The sequence below is a fragment of the Aphis gossypii genome, chromosome 2 (assembly GCF_020184175.1).
Source record: "Aphis gossypii isolate Hap1 chromosome 2, ASM2018417v2, whole genome shotgun sequence".
Lineage (NCBI taxonomy): Eukaryota > Metazoa > Arthropoda > Insecta > Hemiptera > Aphididae > Aphis > Aphis gossypii.
In genome coordinates, this window is record NC_065531.1 from 78,171,365 (window position 1) to 78,191,306 (window position 19,942).

The following is a 19,942-nucleotide window of genomic DNA, read 5'->3' on the forward strand; positions in this document are numbered from 1 at the left end:
AACGTAATAAAACAATAGCGTGGCAGGCAATGCACGATGATGTGTTATTTTGGCGATTCAAGGACAGAAAATTACATTCACAGTTCACACACATGTGTATGTAGTGTTTGTGTAGGTGCAAAACACATAAAACGTCTACTCCGCGAGATTGAAAACAGATATAGTCTGCCGTTATTCTGAGACAGAGATAGTAATTTAAAAAAAAAAAAAAAAAAACAATAACAAAAAATACATGTTCCGAAAACAAAATCAAAGAAATCAAAAAAAAAAATAATATCGCCCACGGCGTTCCCCGCCCGAGCTGAAACCGCTGTCGGCGATACCCTTCGAACGCGTTTTTATTCTTTCCGAGAACCATAGATTTTCGTTTTTCGCTCGTGCAGTTGTACCAATATTATGATATTGTGGGTGCTCTAGAGTCTAGGCAGTACTATACACGTCGTATAATTGTACAACGCGAGTGTTTTTCGGGAATGTGCAAATTATTGTGTACTCGTCGTGCTGTTGAGACTCGACGAATTTTATTTTAGCGACCGACGACAATAATTACGACGACGACGACGACCGTAGTGGGCACGAAAACGTCTTCGCGGTTGTTGTGTAATATTACAGTCCGACGGCCTTATAGTCGCTCTCGGTGCGAGCGGAAAACGGTTTAACTCGTGTTTATCGTCGTATTTACGGCGGCGAAGGATCACCGCGAACTTAACACGCCGCCACTGCATCGCATCTGTACAACACGACGTTTGCACCGTCGCTCGTAAATCTCGGGAAACACGGTCTATACACTCGTGACGGGGCCTCTGCGACAAGTCGCGGCAGACCGTTGCGGACGTGCGTTTTCCGACGAGCCTGTCGGAAACATATCCATCCGTCCTCGCGATATGATGCGTTAAGTTTCTACGGATGTACAGTAATGAACAGGTAAGTAAAAGACGATATTAATATTATATATTATTATGTTATTTATCAGTGTTACGCAGTGACGTAACTATATAGGTATTACGTCACTACTATAGTATTAATGTTCACCGATAATAATACCGATGATCGGATCGTTTGGATGCGAACAAAGCCTATTTAACGCTGTCTATCTGAAAAACGTATACCTATTTCAAAATTTGAATAAAAAAGTCGACTTCAGAGTACGAATGTTTTTGTCGTCGTACCTATTCTTCGATTTCCGTACAGTTAATAATAATAATCATTCTACTTAACAACTCAGGATTTATTATGATTGAATATCAATTTAAACAATATCACTAATATTAGGTGTGTTATAATTCAATACAACTCTACCTTTGGTGGTGTAGAATGTTTGGATCCAATACGAATTCACGGATAAGAAACAATAACGAATGATCACGTATGTACAGTGTACACTAATCACTCGTATTGTGTCCGACAAGTTAAATAACTTATTGCGTTCGGTTATTGTTCGCACGGACGTCCAACTGTTCTCGACTAAATATTACAATTAATGCATTCTGAAGCGGGGAGAGGGAATTGCAGCATAGTAATTACTAATTAGTAGGTTTATACATCAAGTTAAAGGAAGTAATGTTAATGCTGTCCCCTAGTGCGGTAGTTCGAAAAAAAATTAGTAACACGTACGTTTAATAAGCTATTTGTATTATCGTAATTTATTATTGCCTAGGTATACATTAACAAAACAAAAAAATGTTCTTGATTGGACCATGAGAAATCATTGTTACAGCACTGACATATTATTTAGGTAAAATTATTATAAAAACAATTTCTCTGGGCAAAGATATAGATTAAGGCATTGGTTGAACAGCGCGTTGTCTTGGGACGCCGACAAATAAGATACAGAATATTGTATATTAATATATTATAACAAATTCGTTTATTTTGGGTGTTTTCACATATCGGCGGTAGTCGGTACGCAAATAAAACTGTAGTTCCGTTGCAGTCTGCTGAAAAAAGTCCTACATCCGTATTTACTCGATTATTTATAAATTGTGTTACGCCTGCAATAGTGATTTGTGACAAAACGTTGACAAAAAAAAAAAAAAAATCATTGCTGAACGGATTTTATTTTTCATTCGAGTTCAACGTGACGATGACGCCAAGTCTGATAGGGCCAATACGTGGATACCTACTTAATGTCACGTTCTAGTCATCTTCTAAATAATGTATTTTGTTGAAGTACATATAGTGCTGTAACCTGTAGCGGTAATAAAATAGAGAAGTATTTTCACCGATCGAATAAGACCTCATCCTCTGCAATAGTTTCTTTTTTCAATGTAGCCGTGACTTTGACCTACCTTACGAGTTACGATTAAATTACTTAAACTTAAAAATAATAAACTTCTTCAAAGCTTTTGGACTTTTCCATTTCCAGTATATTAAGTTATCTTCATATAAGTATGTGTGTTCAGCATTATCCATTGTGAGTCGTCTTTTTAATATGTAAGGGTGAACTATCATCAAGGAGTATGTAAGAATATTAACAAAGCCGATGATTTAATTGTAACTTGCCTACTTGTCGGAACAGATTTGTGACTTGATTTAGATTGTATCGTAAGCTTATTAAGATACAAATTAAAAACGAGTTCAAGTAATAAAAGCCTACGAAATACCCTAAATAATATTCTTACTTTGAAATTTTATAAAAGGCCAATTCTCTGTTATACTAAAACCAACAACACAAAATAGATTCTTCTGGATGTAAATTAGCTTGTTTTGTTATACTTACACTTATTCCATGTTGGTGTGTAAATAAATTGTAAAACTGATCAACACATGCTGGTGTAGTAGAGTTCTCTATTGATAATTAAAGATTACGTCTTGTTAGGTACAAAATATGTAATACGAGTATTAACTAACGGGTACATGCGTATTTATCATGTGATTGCATAAGTAGGTACTCAAAGTACTTTATAATTTTCTACATAAACTCATTCAGGACTAAATTAAATTTAAAGTATAGTAGGTAGTTCTATTTTATTTCAAAATATAAATATGAAATTCTAGAAAAACGTGCATCATAAATCGTTTTTTTTTAATATTATACTCTCCGTGCGTTAAATTATTTTTCCGGCTACTTACTTCGTTTCCATAGTAGTGCTAGAAGAATTTTTTTTTCAAAAACAATTTCTTTTCTCTGTCTTCGTACAGTATAATATCTTCATTTATATTTGTAGTTGTGTATATCAGTTAAACGCCTTTTAGTATTTAAATTATATTCATTTAATTTCACATAATTTTTATGCAAATAATATCTAGGTGACAAGGTTTACGTTCTAGAGAAAAGATTCGAAAATTTATTTTAAAAATTTGGGATATAAATATAATTCGTTAACATTTTTTAATCTTGAATATAAAACTGAACTACATTTGAGAAGATATTAAAAATATTACTTTGTACTAGTCTGAGGGTATATATAATTGAAAGTTTATGAATTTATTATATTAAATTATTTATTATTACATTTTCATATCTCATAAAAATTATTATTTGAAATCGTTAGAGTGTTAGACAAATGTCATTCACCACACCACTAGTACTAAATTACATACACGTAACAAATTATTGACTGGCTCAAACAGTTGTTGTCTTTTTAACATGTTTATAAATTATTCTATTTTAATTTCTTTAAAAAATTAAAAAATATCTTTATATAAGCAGAATTTTCGAAATCTTATAGGAGTAGATATCCTTTTTCATCTCTTTAGATAGTAACTTTTAACTAATAACAAACCAGGTTTAAATATTTTTCAAACAAAATGAATCAAGAATTACAATTACCTATAGATCATATATATATGATAACTTAACCTATGGATACCTATTTTTTTTTACTCATTAATACTAAAATTGATTGAAAATCTGCAGAGGTATGAATTAGAAAGATACTACAAAAAATAAGCTTAAAATATTAATACTATTTGATAAATTTATAATGTTGTACAATTTAACATCAAGTACCTATTTGATTACTAGGTAGATAAAAAGTTGTATTATTCAGTTGCTAAAAAAAATAATAAAAGAAATAACTATTCATATTTATAAATTCTTTTATATTTATTCTCTTATCATTCATCAGTCCACAGCACTATAATACAAGGATTATTTTCATTCGTTAAATTTTTCCATTTTAACAGCTTACTGTTCTCAGCTTTCCGATGAAAAGTTTGAAAGATGTTCGATTTTCTTTAAAGGTAATTATTTTATTTTGAAAGTTACGATAACTTTCATCATACTATTATTATAATTTATATTTTATAACTATTTTTAAACAATTTTAACTTTTTTTTGTGTGCAAAAACAAAAAATTTAATTATTTAATATTATAAAACATTCAAACATGTATATGCATCACCTACATATTTAATATATTATTTGTGTACCACTTATCTATATCATACATCCAAATTTCATACAAACTTGAATCTAATAATATTCTCTAACTTTACCAGTGATCTAACAAGATGCCACGAGTAAATCATAAATTGCTATTATGATTATAAATAATTTATTATATTAAATATTAATTATTAATCACGTAAAAACACTAAATTTATTTATAATTTGTAACCAAACACAGTATATAATAACAATGTAATTATTAATTAATATTAACTTCAAAGATTTATTGTAGTTTGTAAACTACCTACTCCTTTTTTGATTAATTTGCCCATCCCTAGCTGCACGTAATATAATATAATATATGCAAACGCTCTTGAATAAATCCAGCAAAATATTCAACCAATGCTCAATTTCATTATAATATATATATATATATTATATATTATACATAAAATGGTCTCTCGAATATCTCTTGTTATTTATACATTACCAGCTGCAGCTGTATAATAATATTATAATATCATCGTATTGCCATCCCAAGTTTTTTAGTGGCTAAATGTATAATTATAATTAATTGTGTTATTGAACATTTTTTTTAATCCGAATCTACAAGTGTGCTTTGGAATTGAATCGAAATCGTTGACAATATAATATAATCATAATTATTGGAGCCATAGTTTTCACTACGCGTGCCAAAAACAAGCAACTGTACAATATCGACAATCTGGAAAATAATTTAAATATAATATAAAAGCTATTATAATAATTTGGACAGTGATGTTGTGGCTCTTTCTTAGGTACAAACGTAGGTATTACATAATATAATATCCTCAAAACAATATTTTTTTTTTCTTAGAATCTAATCATTTGTTAAATAAGAATATCGGAGCACTATTGAAAAAATAAATAATTAAAAAATATTTTCCAGTAAAGAACTATTATATAGTTTTAAAATGTATAATACCTCATTATATCGTAAATATATTATTACTCCTTTAGTTAAAGTAGTTATGCACTATGCACACACCAATCGGTGCACAATACTGTAGTAGGACCATACGTCAGTGTAAAATACGTACGTATGGTTGACGAGTGGAGATCGCGAAATAGAATGCAATGCAGTTACTACTGTGGACCGATTTTTAAAATAAACGTTGCTAGCATTGAATTTCGGGGTTTTTCTATTTATATTCTGATTTCTGTATATTAATTTAAAACAGTAAAAATATGTTACTTCATTCATCATAGTTAAATGCTATTATTACCTTGTGCACCACCTTACACCACGAGCAGCCACGGAATTTGGGTGTGGTTATGTTTGATAGTATAATACCAACTATCTCATAATATCTACTATACGAGACATAGGTAGGACGTTATATCGGGTAATCTTTATTATGCCATTATAGATTACTCGTACTGCCCGTACTGATGATAATATAAATGTATATTCATTTTTTTGAAACATTAAAATAATGTAGATATTTATGTGGGTACGTTTTATGAGGAACTAAAGCCTAGTAAATTTTTTATCATTATACTGTCTAAACGCTTGTATCGAATTTTGATTTTCAAACATCCATTTCTTGAAATAATCTTCTAAAAGTACTTTTACTTATAAATGTCAAATTTCAGACTAATAGATTACTGTTTACATAAATATGCGATGTATTATTTATACGTTTAGAGCAGCTGCACTAAAAAATGTATTTCTCTACTACCTCTTTTTCACCACTCGTCTGCATTATATCCAAACTTTAAACATATTTCATAACTTGTCCAAAATATTTTGACATTTATATTATACGCACCTAAACACTTTTAGAAAATTATTTTGCGTGAGAGTTTGAAATCGAAAATAAAGGTTACTATTTGAAAATCAAAAGTCGGTTTACCTTTACAATTACTAAAAAGTTTTAAGAAGAAAATTTTCAGAATGTATTAAACATTACGAAAATAATAATAATAATAGCGTAATATGATAAATGGATCACCCAGTACATACATATACATAAAATAGCCGTCAAAATTTATCACTTTTAACACTGCGGTGACAGAGAAAGTTTTCCCCGCATGTTAAACGCCGCATATTATAATAATAATAATTGAACCACTTTCCGGTTCGGTGCTCGCCCCAAAAAATTACGGTGAACTTACCTATACATGCACATTGCACAATGTATATAATGTTAATATATATATACAAAGATACGGAGTATTACATTATACAAGTAGCTTCTCTTACAAACTTTGAATACCTAAAAAGGTTGTTTGCGTTTATATATTATATTATAGAAGACGTATAGAACCGCTAAAAATATTAATTTAATTTCAATACTTTCAGCCGTTGATAAGAATGACATATTTTATTCTCATCGATACCATAACATAAATGCAGGATTCCTAATACGGTTCGTATATTAATATAATAATAATATATATATATATATACAAAGATACGGAGTATTACATTATACAAGTAGCTTCTCTTACAAACTTTGAATACCTAAAAAGGTTGTTTGCGTTTATATATTATATTATAGAAGACGTATAGAACCGCTAAAAATATTAATTTAATTTCAATACTTTCAGCCGTTGATAAGAATGACATATTTTATTCTCATCGATACCATAACATAAATGCAGGATTCCTAATACGGTTCGTATATTAATATAATAATAATATATATATATTATATACAAACTGAACCGATCATAACCGTTCCTACAAATAAAAATATAACTCCTACACGCCCAATAAATGTAAGTTAATACAATTTTCCGAGTTCATAAAAATATATTTAAAAAAGTGTAAAATGATTTTGTGCAATCCACATCCACTACGTCATGTGCACACAATGCTTTTAAAATAATTGTCCTATTCGCAAATATTTTATTCAATGGTTATTATTATTTTAGAGTTATTTTATATATGATATGCGCCATAAAGGTACCTACATTATTGATACGAGACCGGTATTTAAAACATACCAATTCTATTGTTCATAATAATTATCATACTTTGTTGTATGAAAAGCCTAATTGACTATTGTCAAACATTAATACAATCATTAAACACGTGTCACACGTAATACAAACTGGAAAAACGGATTTCGACACAGCGGAATGCGGACAACAGTGGGCATCAATTTATCTGCAGTGATGCGTAATGATTTAAAAGTGTTAAATTTAAACAGTTAAAACGTAAAACTCGTCATTTACATATAACTATAACCACTCTCCTAGAAATATACAATATAAGAAGCTCATTAAATGGTTTTACGAACAGTCAACAGATGAAAAGTTTTTAGCTAACCTCTAAGATAATTTTGGATATTATTTATAATATTTATATTAATATAATAATTAATAAATAATTTATCCAGTTAATTTACCGAAAGCATTACGACAAACGGGTGTATCGTCAATCGCCAATAGAACTTCCTTCGCATTTAAACATATTACGCACTGTTATTATTTTTGTTATTGTTAAACTTCTAAACCTATAAATAAATGTAAATTTTTCTATAACACTATCTATAATACCTAATAAGTTCTTATGAATTATTCATATTTTGTTAATTTAATATTTAATAAGCTTTGTTTTTCACCAATATACCCACGTCATATGAAAAAAAAATTAAAATTAAAAAAAGAACTTATTCATTTTAAAATTATACCTATGTATACGACTATACGAGTATAATATATATATATAAATATATTATAGTTTTCAAAATAACACTATAAAACACTAAATTGGGTGGTTTAAAAAATGAAAAAATCAATGCGTAATATATAATAATATGTTACTATTCCTAGTTTGAATAATTCATAGAAAGTATTATTATAAAATGAAAAATACAAAATTGTTATTCAAAAATTATAAATTATTTTTCTGTGTCAAACTTTTCAAATAATAGTTATTATATCCTGATTTGAATAATTTTTCACTTTTTATATTTTTTTTTTTTATTTTAAATTCTGATTGACTTAATGACTTTTTCATCTGCAGCCTCAACGTGTGCTGATTTTAGTCTAGCTAGTCTGACTTAACGTTAACTTTGTCTACCTTTAAACATATTATTTTAAATAAATAATGCATGATGACCCATTAACTTGCTTTTAAAATCTATTGTATCATCTTTGCAAACCATTTTTTTTCGAGTTAGTTCATTTATAGGTATACGTTTCACTGCAGTGATTCAATAATTTTTGTTAAAATTGTGGTGTCCGCATTTTATTTGTCTCGATGGCATCCATATAACACAACACTTTTAAAAGTTTAGTAGAATTAATCTATAAAACTCTCGGAACTGTATGATTTTGACTATATCACCATAACATTTAAGCTTTTAAAAGATATTCTCGTGGTTATTTTCGGTTCGACTGGACCAGCGGTTCCTAGCCCATGGGCCGTGAGCAGCATGGTATTGGGTAGTGAACCCTATTATAATGTTATAAATATTATATATGTATACTTAAAATAATATAATTATATATTTTTGTTATTTACAATATACCTAGGTACCTATTAATATTTCTGATTATAATAATATTTAATCAATATTAACTATTACAGTGTACAATAAGTGAATAAACGACGATATCGAACGTTTAAATGTAGTTTTATCTTATATATATATATATGTATATAATATATACGTAGTATATATTATAATTATATGAATACGTATATACTATATAGGTGTACTATTAGTGGGCCTCAAAGATTTTTTTATAAAATTAGTAGTCCGCACAACTAAAAAGGTTCGGAACCACTGGACTGGACGTTATCGTAATAATGCTCATTATAACGAACAATAGTCAATAATAAGATAACTTTATGACTTATATTCGTTTTTGAAATTTAAAAATAACAATAGATTGGCATACTGTAAAGTGTAAACTGTATGTAAGTCAAGTAATCGAAAAGTAGAAACAAGATTGTTTTTATATTATTATGTCTTTTGCAGCTTTATTTATTTACTTATAAAATAACACAATGTAGTGTTATTGCATAATTGATATTTATTTTTATAAAACCTTAAAAATAAATCATACAACTAGATAAGCATTAATGTTTAAATGTTTTTCTAGCTTTTGCTGATCCAAATTTTTTGTAATGTCTAGATTTATTACAATAATACTTTATATCTTAAAAATAATAATATTAATTTCCAAAAAGAAAATTAAGAAGCTTTATAAGCATACTATGTCCTTCACTGTTCTTATTCTTTAATCCGGGCTTGCGTGTTTCTCTATGTCCAAGATAATTCTTGCAGACAGTTTAACAGAAAATACTTATTTTCAAGAATAGTTTTTACTTTATCAGAAATCTTTTGTTCGAGTAATTTTAATTATTCTTTAGCGTTATAAATGTGTTAGTTTTTTTTTTAATGTGCACACATTTTTATTTCATACTTCACTGGAGACAATTTTATTATAATAATTAAGTACTCGTTCATGATTCGGCTTTTATATAGATTGAATTTCTCAGAAAAATAATTTTGCTTTGGATTATGAAATTAAAGATATAGTAAGATGTCATTCAAAAAAGTAAAAAATATTTTATTTCTTTTTTCAAAAATGTAGGTAACTTTGTGATGAATACGCATTAGGTAGAAAAATATTTTTACGTTATTAATGTTTTTCGTAAAACTAAGTGTTTACATTTAATATAATCACCGTATTCCTAAATTGTATGTAGGTATAATATGTACATAATATATGTGTTTTAAAGACATATCACAATATCATTGTAGATGTATTTATGTCACGAAGATGATGTCTCGACAATATGAAATAGGTCTTATGGTTTCTTTAGATATTTAATATAATATTGTGTAATATGTACCATACATGTACAATATTATGATATACGTGTCATGCGTATACGACTATAAACGCGTGTGTACAACAGGGGTTCGTTTGGGTGGAAAAAAGGTTGTTTCTAGCGTGGATGGATGATAGACGGCTACAATATGTGTATACTTGTTTACGGGGTAAAAACCGAATAACGATATACCTGTACAACGCGACGTCCACGGGTAAAATAACAAAAAAAAAAAAAAAAATGAAAAACCTTTTTATGTTTATTTCAACGACAAAAAGAAACACCTCCGCCACGTTATTTACTATAAAAATATAAGTACAAAAATAAATGTGTTTTTTCACAATACTTCAGTCTAGTTTCAAAAATGTTTAGTTGCAGACTGCAATATAGTACAGTGACCAGTGTGTAGATGCCAGACATAAGATAATAATATACTTACTGTCTTACTAGTTACTATAGTTACATTGTTCTATGATTAAATGGTTTTAAATTGATTAACACGGTGATGACTATACCTATATAAAACACTAAAAATAATTACTATTGCCCATATTATACATATATATATATATATATATATAAGTATAAAATCGAATAGGTTTACTGTGCATTATTATATTATCGATTGATACCGCTAGTCGCTATACATTATATTTTACTTGTGTTTTCATAGTATTATTATATCTCCTTATAGAAATCGATGGCTATCCAATAAATCTTAAATCTTAAAAATGACCGATTTTTACGTCACAAAACTCAATGTCAGCGATAATGTGTGTAAAATAGTAATATTCTATGGATATGTGTGAGCTGTATAATATGATTTTCCGGTATCTAAGAAATCATAAGTGATTCATGATTCATCCATTATTATTTTTCAGCCATAATTTCAATCAGTCGATTTCATCATAATTTCATTAGAATATTATAAAACTATACATCGACATTCAATCATACGTTTCAAACAAGATGAGAGTTTTTAAATAACAGTAAATCATAAAATACTACTATAATATTAACTGTACTAACTGTTTGTAAAAAAATATAAATATAATGAAATAAACACAAGTAGATACTAGAATAAAATAAAATGTTGTAATACTTTCCAAGTCAAAAATAATGTAATGTTCACAATAAAATAAAACGACGTAATTTGTCCAAGTCCTAAGTATAAATTCATAAACTTGACTGGCGCGGAGGTGCTTTAAATTCAATATAGCAAAATTCATCTGAAAATAGTACTTCCGCGAGTTCTTCTATGATATACATAACTACCCTTTTCGGTTCAGTAAGCCATTTGTAGGTTTACGTCATACCTACTTGTTATGTGTTACTATGTATGTGTTTCTTGCTATAAAATTAAAATTTCATAATATTCCGATATCAAATTTTTAATATTTTGAACATCCATGTTTTAATCATACACGTAGGCACAACTGTTACAAGATTCAATATATTATACTACCTATTCTAAAAAATAAACTATTTTAGTTTATAGTAGCTCTGTGATTTTTTAAAAAAAAAAGTCGTGACATATTCATGGAATATATATGAATATTATCCCAGTCACTCCCAGATTTATCATATTTCTTATATAATTTAAGATTTGTTAAATTCACAAGTCCGTAACGAAACTCCTATTGTCTATATATTTTTCAAATTTAATATTGTTATACTTGGTTCTAGACATATGTTTCTAGTTTTTTAGTTCACAAGATATAACATACCATATCCAAAAGAATACTAGCCAAAAATATTTAGGTACTTCGGCTAAAACATAATGCACATGTCCGATTTGTTATACTTTTATTCACAATCACCTATTTTTAACCTGTTTAAATAAGTCTTATTCGAATGAAATAAAACGTCTTACGATATAATAATAAGTAATAAAAAAGTAGGTCAGCGCATTTCGTTGGTGAATGTTTGTCCATCGTCCCTTTGGTCCTCGGATAGGATAGTGTAATTTTACTGTAGTCATTCGATTTGAATGCAATATGACTGCATTTGATAAAAAACGATTCTAAGCGGACGAGGTAATCTTTTTTATTTAATTTTATTCGTTTCTATGGTGATAAACAAAGCCGTAATTATTTTATATTACCCACATAATCATGAAGTTGTACATTTTTTCTTCTTTAACCGCTTTTATTTCGAGTATCATTTCGAAAATCGAAAAATGACCTCTTTAAAGTACCAGCTCAAGAACATTACCTTTCAGAAAATATGCTACACTTGTACTTTTGAGCAAGTTTAAGGGGAGAAAAAGTGTTTACAGAATAAAAAAAGAAATAAACATCATTGTAAAACCAATACATTCCTTGCTCCGCTCAAAATCTAAAATATCAAATAAATTACAATACATACGGCCGTGTTATTATTAATTATACCTTATTGGGTTTATTGATGTTAGTACTGTCTTTAATCTATATTATATTGTATTATATGTGTAAGTGTATTTCAAAAGTGTACTTAAATTTTTTTCAATAACTATTAAATTATTATTTTATTTGTATAACCTATTTAAGTAAAAGTTAAAAATGTTTAGTACTTCCATCAAAACTATACACTACATTTGTCAATTATCCAGTAATGAATACTTATTGCACGAGTCAGTTCAAAGAAAAAAATCAGTAAATATATCTATTAATAAGGTATGCTAAATTAATTAATGTGTAGTATTTATTTATAATTAAATCAGATCAAAAAAAAAAAAAATTATATTCGCAATATTTTTAACGCTCTTCTGGATTTAACTTTTTATCAAAGAACAGCATAAAAAATCTTATCTAAATTTTAAAACGACACAATCACAAAGCCTTTCAACATTTAATACATTTACACGTCAATACTACATTTACGCTTGTTAACGCGCATTATATATCATCAACGGATGGTACCTACATTAGATAGACTACCTACACTTTATAATATATATTATCGAATTCAATCTGGTGACTGGTAATAACAATAATAATACAAATTAAATACAGTTACTCACTTATACGCGTATAATATTATATAATATATATATTGTATACAATGTATAATGTATATATTATGTAGCTGAAATAGGTGTTTGTAATATATATAGATTATAGGTATCCACACAGTATTTGCTCAGCGGTGCAGCGCATTATAATATAATGTATTATATTATATACATCTGTAAGCACTATATTTCTATATAAACGGGATGGTAATAAATGAAATATCCTTTGCCGGGCTGTATAATAATTATTATATTCTGTTTCGATTTCGGAATTGACGTGTTTCCGGTTGAACACACCTTCATTAATCCGTGACACCTTATATACGCATCGTATACTGCGCTGCGCCACCGCAGATGCTTCGAAGTATATAAAATGCTCATCCGACCTCAGCATACGCCCTACAAACGCAAACGCTATATACGTATCAGTTAAATTTTAATAACTAAAGCATACACATTCGTTTACACTAAAAATTTTGATTTAATAGTTATGCATTTATGGATCAAAAAAAAAAAAAATTTGAATTATGCACCTATATTATATTAAAACGTTTAAGAAACATAAAAATATATATTCTTATCTAAAATATTGCGTGCTGTATATTTTATTATTCGTTAAATATTAAAAACCGATCATAAAACGGTCTTTTATTTTAAAACGAACTCTTTCTTATTTCGGTAGTAGCTATGTATGGACCTATAATACACGGAGCAAGTAATAAAACGAGACTAATTCGGCACACGTAATATATTATATAATATTATAATAATATAACGGCGATACTCTGTGATGATATAGGATTAATGTAATAACACGATAAACGCGCCTAGAATATAAATATATAAAACATATTATATTGTATATTATAATAACGAAATATAAATAGGTAGGTACTGTAATAGTGTTTCGCACCGCAACAGTAACAAATATAACAACGGAGATGTATACAGTAAATAATATCGCGAATAATAATATACACGGCAATGTATCTTCGTTATGGATATTATATACTTAAAATACGTATAGCGATATATAGGTAACTAAATAATCTTCAATCTACACCGTTCGTATATTTGATACACCTTATACATCGGTAGGTATGTGTATTATCATAAGTGGATAATAAATAGGTAAACGGCGCGTAGTTAGAGTGACGAAAGTCAGCCGACAGATTATGGGTGTAAGTACATACTACACGTCGTATATAATCATTATGTCGTGTAATCGCGTGATATCATATGTATTATTATTAATCGCATAATAGTAACCTATATATATAGGTACTGTATAGGATCTATTAGCGCGGTGGTGATGTTGGCGAAGTTTCCGTCAAACGTCAAAGCGTATATGTTAAAGGCGCACCTGCAGCAGTGGCGGTCGCGTGTACGCGATTATCGGATTGTGTGCGGCGCGACAAGTGGCATTCGGAAGAGGAGTAGCAGCAGTGGCCTGTTTTAGAAGGTTAAGTAAGTCACGGTATGATGGCATATTATATTATTGTATTTTAATCATACGTATTACGTACAGAACGGTAGATTCGAGTACCACACTGTACACGGCACATGTACATGAGTCCTATACAAGTGCACAACGCGTGGATCGTAATTATTAGTAACACGCCGTGTAATATAATACACACACATCACACATATAGATGCATATAATTATAGTCAACTGCAGTAAGCACAAAAACGATTGATATACATTGAAAACGTACTGCAGGATCGCCGTCGGATCGTATTCCTCGCGCGTATTATATCCACCGAAAACAACTCCAGCCGTCCTTATTTTGAATTTATTCTAAACAAGCAAGCGAGTATGAATGCATAATATATATTTATATATGTAATATGTATGTATGTATGACATGTAAGTATGTACAATGTCGTATATGTAGAACAATAAAACACAATTGTGTTACTGCCTCCGTAGTGGCTGATAGTTCACGCCGGCGAGTTATACGACGGACGCCCAAGTGTAGTTGTAGCTGCGGTGTGCACGCGTTACGTGTTCGTAAAATGCCTATCCAAAGTCAAAATCACTCCACTGAGCGTACTATGTGTTATATACTTTATATACGTATACATTATACATGAATGGTGATATACCTTATAGCGAGTGTATATTGTGTTTGTTAGAAACCGTTAAAACGTTACGGCGCGCCTACGTCGTATTTTTACGAGTAAACCACCTCTGCTTTAAACCTATAGCTGGTCATCGTCGTTTCGCCGTGTTAGACTTCTTTTTCTCCTTCTTTTTTTTTTTTTTTTTCATATACACGTGGCAACGTTAAAAGCTTTGCACGAGTGTTTGCCAGTGTGACGAAGACTCGCATTTATGTTAACAAGGCGCGTCTCGTGGATAAATCGTTTTGTCATGTGGCCAGAATTCAGGTGAAATCGCGGATCCGGCAATTACTCTGCCGGTTTCTTTCGAAATACCCGGGGCTTGGAATTGTTTTTCAATTATTACTGACAGAAGTGACGTTAATTATTATTTGTATAAATACGGCTAGAACCAATTCTAACGAACAACCTCATTCTCAATAATAATATTATACTTCTGGTGCAGTGCAAATGTCAAGTACCTATAGGCGGATGGCACTCGACAAAAAATTTATTTTATTTTATGTCTCGTCATTAAATGTAAAAATCTTTCATTTAAAGTTTAGTGCTAATTAATTAATCTTGAGTGGTCATTTGCAAGCGCGTGGCCATGGAGGGTGTTACAGGTGTAGTAACACCTCTCTCTCAACCGTGCAGGTATATACTTAATATTATGTTTTATCAAGATAAAGATGCATCATAAGCACGATTTATCTTAAATCGATGTATGATATAAGTGAAAAATTTAAATATACGTAAAGTAATCAATTTTGTGTGTATACCCCCCCCCCCCGCCCCTTAGAAATTTCTAGCTACGCGCCTGGTCATTTGAGTTGATTAGTTTTTCAGAAATCAGAAATCACAATTATAATAAACTATATAAATATATTATAATATAATATGAATTACCAACAATTTATTTCCTACCTGTTTGTTAGTTTATTATGACGTGTAAGTGTATAATATATTATTATATCATTACGATTATAATACTATCAAGTGAAAATGAGCGTATCATTTATATTTTATTTAGTTATATTCTTATATATTTCAATATTTTCATAATTCAACACATATTTTTGTATTTTTCTCTTATATTTTATATTTAATAATTTATTACTTTACAGTTTTACTCACATTTTTTTTTAATTTCAGAAAATATAATAAATAATATGTTTTTAACATTTTTAATTAAACTGATATTGATTCGAATTATTAATCTAAACGAAAATTGTTAATAGATATGTACTTATACATTTGTCATTTAATATAATATTATACATATAATTAAATGTGTTTAACGGTATCGTTCTTTCGTGAGATAGACTATAATATAAGTACCTATAAAATATATATTTTATTATTTATGTATTATTTTATAAACACCCGAGCATGCGATGTCGTACAATTTAGGTTAAATCGATTAAATGTCATATAAAGGTTCCATTGGAAATTTTGACAGTGTTTTAAATGTTTATACACTTATAACGATGGCGGCTGGTGGTGGTAGTGCAATGATAAAGTTTTATATTATTTGGTGTGTACCTACTTCGATTTACAGCAATGTAAGCTGCAAAAGCTTCGATTATTCAAATAACTTGCAGTGATCACATTGAAGCTTAACTCACTCAGTATAAAAATATTATTGTTTTCGATACCATAAATAATAATATGATGACAGACTATAGTTAATCGTCACAGGACTACAGGACAGCCAAATTCTATATCAATAGATTAAAAATGTAAAGCGTAAAACTCGACTGAATAATAATCGACGCTATTATCGTATAATAAACATACGGCGCAAAAAATCTATACCCAATACGTTTAACATTGATGCATAAAAAAAGAAAACAAATTTCTCTCGAGTATTTCACACAATAATATATAATAATGACCTACTTTAATCTTTTTATTTATTTTATTATTTATATGATGGAAAAATGTATCTGTCTACCTCAAATTATACACCATGTGACAGTGAGAAGAGATCAACGGGTATCCCCTGCGCCACCGAAATTCTTATCGGAATGGGACTGTAATTGGACTTCTATAGCTTTTATTACAGGCTTTACAGAGCTATATGTTGTGCTTTTATTGTTTTATAGGCAAACACTTTTCAGTAAAGTAAAAAAAAAACAAACCCCAAAAAGTTTTACATATAGCTGCAGCCACCACTGCAGTAAATTGGATCAGATACAGATTTCATTTTAAAGAGGTAATGTCACCCAAAGTAGCTTTTGAGAAAACCGCGAAAAGAACAATGCAGAGAAAAAATGAACGGTGAAAAGAGACATAACTAAGCAAACATCTGCTGCAGCTATGTCGATTTTTGATCTCGGCGGCTGGCGCTGAATATAGTTATTTGAGTCGAACAACGATTTATCATCGCTCCGTTCAAATTCCAACATAAATATAGGCAATCGTCTTCGTTTCTAGCTTGAAGACAGCAAAGGTATTTCGGTTTTGTTTTTTTCCTTAATCGATTAATAATACGGTGTATATTATAGGTATTAAATAAAATACGTCTATCGTTTGTGTTTTCCACGATAAGTCGTGTATATATTATCATAGGAAATTTCTGTAGTGGCGATGCATCACCACAAACCGCAAAAATCAACAATACAATTCATATGGTTTTGGACGATGAGTAGCTATCAAATACTTTCATTTCTTGTCGGCCGTTCAATCAGTTTCCATCTAGAAGGGACATCCTTCTAAATAATTAATATTTTAAATATTATTATATAACATATTATATTATATTAATCTCGTATATTGTAAAAGATCCGTTAAGGAATACGCGCGGTAGATTTCGAAGCTCATAGTGCATAACTTTCACCAAATATAGTGACTATCAAACATATTTTTGAACGTTACATCTGATTTTTATTTACAACAGTCAACAACGCACACTCTTTTTGTGCAGATATTGTATTGCGTTCCTAACAATATTATTGTTGTTGTTATTATTATTATTTACATTATATCCGTTTTGTTTGAATGCTTTTTTATCGAATTATTCAGCAATAAAATATATATAAACAGCCGAATTTCCTCTATATACATCATTCAGTATCATGTTCCATATATTTGAACGCTAGACGACACAGTGCCGTTGTATCTGTAGTGAAACTGACTTTACTGGAAAATAATGACTACACGTGACAGCAAAAAAATCTAAATTGAATAAATGCATAATTGTAGGCATAACAATAATGGTTCGAGAATGCATAAACAGTTGCTCTATATATTATGTCTTGTACATCTGAGACGTATTTAGAGGGTGCTAAATAAGGGAATGGGCGATCGCCCTTGGATGATACTTTTTTTTTATGTGAACATAATTGCATCTGTCAAAAATTTACATTTATTACGGTGGGGTGAGAAGGATTAATCAAATTAGTGCTCTTGATGTTTAATTTTGAATATTTAAATTCTATGTAGTATGATAGTAGTATTTTCAGTTCATATCTATTTATCTGCTATCGTGACAGTTAATAATATGTAATGTGAGTAATACATGGTAATATTGATATTTTGATTTCAATACTGTGTTTTACAGTATAGGTAGACGGTATAATAAACACTATTGAAAATTAGCAATATTTAGTATCACCGCTGTCGCTTGATAGGCTTTCATAATTTTAAAAGTATGCCACTGTCGTATTCCTTCTTTTCTGTTGCTTTATAATTCATTATTATTGTGATGATAATATTTTGAAATACTATTGTATGATTACGCGGCGTCTTCAATAGGCAATCTAGCTACACCACTGTTCATTTGTTGGGAAGTAATACAGTATCAAAATACAATATTTTATAAATCAGTAAGATACTATGTTTCATACTTAACTATATAACTTTCTCTTTTATTTTATATGTTTTTTATAATATTATAGGTATACCTTCGTATTATATAGCAATAAAAAGTTTAAAATACATAATTTGTAGTTTGTATTTTAAACTTTTTTCATATACATAAATTTCGAAGTTTATGTAGAAGTAGTACGTCTGACGGTGACCATAGGTATACTGTGTAGATATAGTTAAATAAAGCTTTACACTTGGATTAACCCAAATCCTCTACACTTGTAAAAAACTAATAAAAATTCTAAATATCTACACATTAAATCCATACCATTCGCAAGACCGGAATTAACCATAACCAAAATAAAATATTGAACCTGGAAAAAAAAACATGGCACAGTTTTATTATTTTTATTATACAAGACGATTATCAAAATATTTTCAACCCATCCTCTCCCCACATATTTTTTTTTTCATTTAATAATACATTTATTCAAATTCTGATTTTTGAATTTTTAAACATAGTATCTTTTTTTATACTTAGATTTTAATTTTTTAACCAAGGATTTTTCCCTTAACTATTAATTAAACGATTTTTATGATCATTGAAATGAATCTAAATTTAAATTTGAGTTATTTAACTTGGTGGATTTTTAAATTAAACATTGTTTACGAAAAAGCCTTAAGCATAAAATTTGAACCAATCGGATTAGGTTAACGTTTGGAAAACAAAAATTTGACACAATTTAAAGAATAAGGAACGATATTATTTTCTATATTTTGTCAATGATTAGGTATTTGTAATAACAGAAAAAATAAGTCATTCATATTTATATATTGGTTTTGTAATAATTAAATGTTCAAA

General features: G+C 29.0%; 1 protein-coding gene across 1 annotated transcript in view; it reads right to left on the reverse strand.

The window, feature by feature from the left end:
* The window catches only part of LOC114131757 (neuroligin-4, X-linked-like), a 502,436-nt gene that overhangs the window by 430,600 nt on the left and 51,894 nt on the right, over window positions 1-19,942 (reverse strand). The window lies entirely within an intron of this gene.